Genomic DNA, 6000 nt, shown 5'->3' on the forward strand with positions numbered 1-6000 from the left:
CTGATGCTTAATACCATCTTAGTGGCTGCTAGAGGAGAGTGCTGCTGTGTCTTTGTGTGAGTTAGAAGGAAGAGGACATCTGTGTGTATCTATGTGATATCTACGTGATATCCTGTACTTTATTATCTAATTTAGAATATATCCCTAAGTCATCTCTTGTGTCATAACTAATTTTTTGTCTTTGGGAGTCATGGGCAGGAGTCCACCATGAAGGTTATAGTACTGGATATTTACCTCTAAGTCTGAACACACTTGAGAACTCTCATTCCAACCACAGGCCTCTGCTGGTTCACCCATCTCTTAGCAACTTCTAGATGCCCTGCATGCTGTACTCAAGCTGTGGAGAGCCAGCAGCGTTGCCCCAAGCTCATATTTTTGGACTCCTCCATCTGAATCCAAGCACTTGCTCTCATACCACATATTGGTACAGAATGAATCAAAAAATGAACTTCAGTAGCCTACTGCCCACTCTCATGTTATGTTTGGAAACATGGAGTCTCAACATTTCTAAAGTTCTCTTGCTTTCTGAGCTGAACCTGCTCTGATGAAAAGGAAGAGTACATGTGAAGAGAGGATATATGAATGAGGACCCTGTCTTTATTCTACCTCCTTCTTGTTCCCATAGGGCCACAGGGGCAGGCTTCTCTTTTACTTCTTCCTGAATGGCCAAGTTTTCTAGGCAGTATTCTCCTTTCCAGCTCCAACTCAACTGCAAATAAGGAGGCACTTCATATGTGGACTACATAAAGAGAAACTGCCCTGTAATATAAGGGCACAAATTAGGAAGACTTTCAGAAATATTTTAGCAGTTATTCTCCATTTTTATCAAGGCCCAGAGTAAAATGACTGAATCTACGGTAAGAGGGTAATTATATACTAGCTTCTGTCTAGCAAACCACAATTCCAGCACCATAAGGGAGTTTGAAAAATGTTTGCAGGAAAATGTAGGGCATCACCAGGACTCAAGTTCTGGTGTCTCCTTGTTGCTGACTTTTAGGAATAAATCCTTGAGCCTTGGTTTTTTTTTTTTTTCAATAAAGTTAGGATATGCTACCAGTCTTTTGACTGGCAGTTATTACAAGTTTAACATGATTGTTAAGAGTATGCTTGGATGATTTGCGTGGAAACTCATGCAAAACCCAGTTTCACATTCCATTTCTAAATGTTCCTAACATAAAATGTTTCCAAATGACCTGGTGAGCTTTTAAAAACACAAATGTCAGCCTTATTTTCATCTAAGTAAATCAGAACCTTTGAGAGATGGGCCTCAGGGATGTATCATTAAAACATTCTTCATGTGACTCTGATTAAAAACTCTGAAAAACAAAAGAAAAGTACTGGAAATACAATTGTGGTGTTTGGGGAACAAGACTTTTTAAGAGACTATCTAAGACCTATGTTTAAGTTGAACTTGACCAAGTTATAAAGTCCTTGTTTATAGCTTGCTGTTGTTGGCGATAAAAGAATAGGCTTTCCAAGTCCTTTATTGTAAATCCTTTATGTACTAAGGGACAGATTCAAAGTATCTCCTTATTTAATGAACTTCCATATCAAGGTTTTCTATTAACTGGATTTGTGGTTGGGGAGCTTTAAGCCAGTAAGTCCTGTGTTCTTTTGTTACTGCACATGGTATATGTGGTATTAACCTAAACTGTACCTTTAAAGCTGCCTTGTCTGAACTACTGAATTTGTGTGATGGTGAATATAAAAGAATCTATATCATCCTGAAAAAAACAAAGCAGTATTATCTTATTTTTGTACAAAACTATTATGCAACAAATGCCTAAAGTGCTTATTGTGTGCAAGAACCTGGGCTAGGCATTGTGAGAAATAAGGTCTTTTAACAAGAAGTCAGACTAAATGGGTAACATTGATGACCCTAGGGACTGACGTGGGTCACAAGGGCTTCAACTTTATAGTGTCTCAGTTCTTTTTAAAAAATAAAAGTTTTATTGAGATTATAGTTCATATATCATAAATTTCACCATTTGAAAATGTGCAGTGTTTTCAGTATATTCATAAAGTTGTACAACCAGCACCATTAATTCCAGAATATTCTCACTTTAAAAGGAAACTCCCTACCCAGTCAGTCTCCATTTTCCCAGTCCCTGGCAACCACTCTGCTGCTTTCTGTCTCTGTGGTATTTTCTATAAATGGAATCAGGCAGTATGTGGCTTCTTTCACTTAGTGCAGTGTTGTCACGGATCGTCTCTGTTGTAGTGTGTTTCAGTACTTCATTCCTTTTTGATTGAATCCCCTGTGTGGATATGTCACATTTTGCTTAATCACTCATTGATTGATGGACATTTGGATTGTTTTCACTTTTTGGCTGTTATGAAGAGTGGTGCTATGAGCATTCATGTATAATTTTTTGCATGGGTATGCTTTCAGTTCTCTTGGTTATATGCCTAGTAGTGGAGTTTCTGGGTCATATGGTAACTCTTTGAGGAACTATCAAACTATTTTATCTCAGGATGTGTGTGTATGAGAGAGAGAGAGAGAGATCCACATACTATTTTGTACTTTAAAATCAGTTTTAAGTACTTTAAAAATAGCACAGAAAGTATTATAAGGGATGCTAAGAAGAATCTAAATTTATATTTGATTGTATTTTTTTGAAACGTGCCAAGTTATGTTTGCTCTTAATTTTTTTTTTTTTTTTTTTGGATGGGAGGAGCAATACTAGAGATTGAACTCAAGGGCACTCAACCACTGAGCCATCTCCCCAGCCCTTTTTTTAAATTTTATTTAGAGACCGGGTCTCACTGAGTTGCTTAGCACCTCACTGTTAATGAGACTGGCTTTAAACCTGCAATCTTTCTGCCTCAGCCTCCCAAGCCACTGGGAATACAGGCATGTATCACTGCACTTGGCTGCTCTTAATTTTTTTTTTAATATTTTTTTTAGTTGTTGATAGACTTTTATTTTATTTTTTTATTTACATGTGGTGCTGAGACTCAAATCCAGTGCCTCACACTTGCGAGGCTAGCGCTCTACCCTGAGCTACATCCCCAGCCCTTAATTTTTACACAGTCACTTATGTTTCTCCAAAGTTTGAAAATGTACATTCCCTGTTCTGACCTCAGAGCCTGAGAATGGGAATTCTCTTATGGCATTTAACACCTTCTGCAGAGGAATTAGTAGCATGCATACCTCTTTAATGCTGGATTCTGAGGACCCTGAAAGCAAATTTGTACCACCTATAGAACACATGCTTACTTTATACTCTTCAAATGTCAGTTTGACCAATGTTAGTACATTCTTAGACTTTTCAAGTTGGTTTTAAAAGAAAAAATATTTTTTGACCAAGGCATCCTTCGTTCACTTATCTCTAGGTAGAGTTTCTCATTCTTCTGTTTCTACCTAAAAGTGTTGGTCAGCATTTTGTCACTGACCAAAATACCTGACAAGAACAACTTAGAGGAGAAGAAGTTATTTTGGCCCACAATTTCAGAGGTTCTGTCCATGTTCAGCCAGTTTCATCATTCTGGCCTGAGGTAAGGTCAAGCCTCGTGGTCCAAGGGTGCAGTGGAAGAGAGCTACTCAGCTTATGGTGTCCAGGAAGCAGAAGAAGAGAGTGGAAGGAGCCAGGGGGTCAAGATATAGTCCCTAAGAGCACACCCCAGAGACCCACCTCCTCCAGCCCTGAGTTACCATTCAATATAAAAGTCCTATCAAATGGATCAATCCACTGATTAGGTTCAGGTCTCATAATCAAATTATTTCACCTCTGAATATTTCTGCATTAACACATTTGGGGCCACTTCATATCCAAATCATAATACCAACATTCTTCTTCCAATATCTGGCTGGTCTCTGTTTATAAAATGAACATTTGTTTGAGTCAGACAGATCTGAGTTTGAATCCTGCTTCTACTATTCAATAGAAACATGACTTAGGACAAGTTTATTTTTCTGAGCCTCACTTTCTGTCTGGAAGTATTTGGCAAAATGTGAATAAAGTTCCTTACTTCATTTTAATCCCCATCTTCTTTGTGGATTTTTCTTTGCTAACATTGACAGTGTCAGGAAATTAGAGTGATGGCAGATTTCAGCTCCAGTCATGTGCTGTGTAATGTCTTGGTCAGTAGTGAAACACATGTGGGAGGGTCCCTTAAGGTTATAATGGTGCCACATAATTCCTGTGACATAGTCTTTTCAACTTTTCTGTGTTTAGGTACACAAATAATTGATATTGTGCTTTAGTTGCCTACTGAACTCAGCACAGTAGTATGCTATACAGATTTGTAGCCTGGGGTACTTGGCTAAACCAGATGGCTGAAGCGTGAGGTAGGCTATACCATCTAGGTTTATGTATGTATAAGTGATGTTCACTCAAGGATGAAATCACCTAGCAGTGAATTTTTCAAAACAAGCCACCCTCATTAAGTGACATATGATTGACTGGATTTGGGGGGCATTTGATTATGTAACAAGTTATTCAAGTTATTCAAAGTTATGTTGAATAACTTTTATTATTTAGAGATCAGGAAAGTGGAGTTATGGCTTGACATGGCACATCTGTATTGCAACCTCTAGTTTTATAATTAAATAATTTGGGAAACATTCTATACTATATTTCTTTTTCTTGGAGGCCTTATATGTATATAACTGCCTTGAAGGTTCTGGAATGATAAACCCGTTTGTTTAATACATGGTCTCTCTTACCTTTTTTTAATTTTTTAATTCTAATTTGTTATATATGATAGCAGAATGCATTACAATTCATATTACACATACAGAGCACATTTTTTCTTATCTCTGGTTATATACAAAGTATATTCACACTATTTGTGTCTTCATACATGTACTTTGGGTAATGATGTCCATCTCATTCCACCATCTTTTTTTATACCCCTTGCCCCCTTCCTTCCCTTCCCACCCCTCTACTCTAGAATTCATCTAATCTTCCCATGCTCCTTCTCCAAACCCCAGTATGAATCAGCCTCCTAATACCAGAGAAAACATTTGGCATTTTTGGGGGGATTGGATAACTTCACTAAGCATCATATTCTCCAAATCATCCATTTACCTGAAAATGTCATGATTTTACTCTCTTTTATTGCTGAGTAATATTCCATTGTGTATATATGCCACATTTTCTTTATCCATTCATCTACTGATGGGCATCTAGGTTGGTTCCACAGTTTAGCTATTGTGAATTGTGCTGCAATTAACATTGATGTGGCTGTGTCCCTGTAGTATGTTTAGGACATACGATTTAGGGGAAGGAGGCGGGAGAGACAGGTTTCTAAGAAAATTTTTAAACGAGCCTTTCTCACCAATCTATCAGTATTAGTTAGGTACTAGAGGTGGAACCTTTCATAAACCTAAAGACAGCCTGGTACTGGGGGTGAGGAAGTCGAGGCTCTTATTCTATCTTTACTGTTAAATGAGTTTTGTGCCCTTGGCCAGTTCACCATGTTTTTGAGATTAACTCATCCTCAAGACCCAGATAATACTGCCTGACCATTCCATGTTAAACACTTAACATATATTAGCTCATTAAGTCCTCAAATTAAACCTGAAGTTACATTCTCATTTCAGAAATAAGAAAACTGAGAAACTGAAAGATTAAAGAAATCATTCAGGACCACCTTCCAGTAGATGAAGGTGCTGACAGACAAGGATGGGCTGTGTTCAGGAGAAAGAATAGTTTGGAGGCACACAAATGAACAGGGGCAGGTAATCTGCAAGGAATCACAGTACAATCTGGTATGTAGAAGACAAGAATGGAAAAGGTAGGTTTAAACCAGGTTGTAGAGGGTCTTTGAATGCTGTTGCATTTGCATTTTATTCTATAGCCATTAGGAGTCACTACCCCAATTTTCAAATGAGGCACTAGAAATGTTCTCATTCAATGTTCATTAAATCCAAATACATATATATTTAAACATACACCATTATTTTATGTACCATAAGCAAGAAAAAAGATCCACATCATCTTATTGAAAGAGGATTTTTAGACTTACTTGGTCATGAATTTCTGGTCTGTTAAT

At 37.6% G+C, this 6000-nt stretch overlaps 1 protein-coding gene across 1 annotated transcript in view; it reads left to right on the top strand.

Moving 5' to 3' along the window:
• Window positions 1-6000, top strand: part of Gab2 (GRB2 associated binding protein 2) — a 181312-nt gene that overhangs the window by 20623 nt on the left and 154689 nt on the right. The gene's annotated exons all lie outside the window — the stretch shown is intronic.

The sequence above is a fragment of the Callospermophilus lateralis genome, chromosome 2 (assembly GCF_048772815.1).
Source record: "Callospermophilus lateralis isolate mCalLat2 chromosome 2, mCalLat2.hap1, whole genome shotgun sequence".
Taxonomy (NCBI): Eukaryota; Metazoa; Chordata; class Mammalia; order Rodentia; family Sciuridae; genus Callospermophilus; species Callospermophilus lateralis.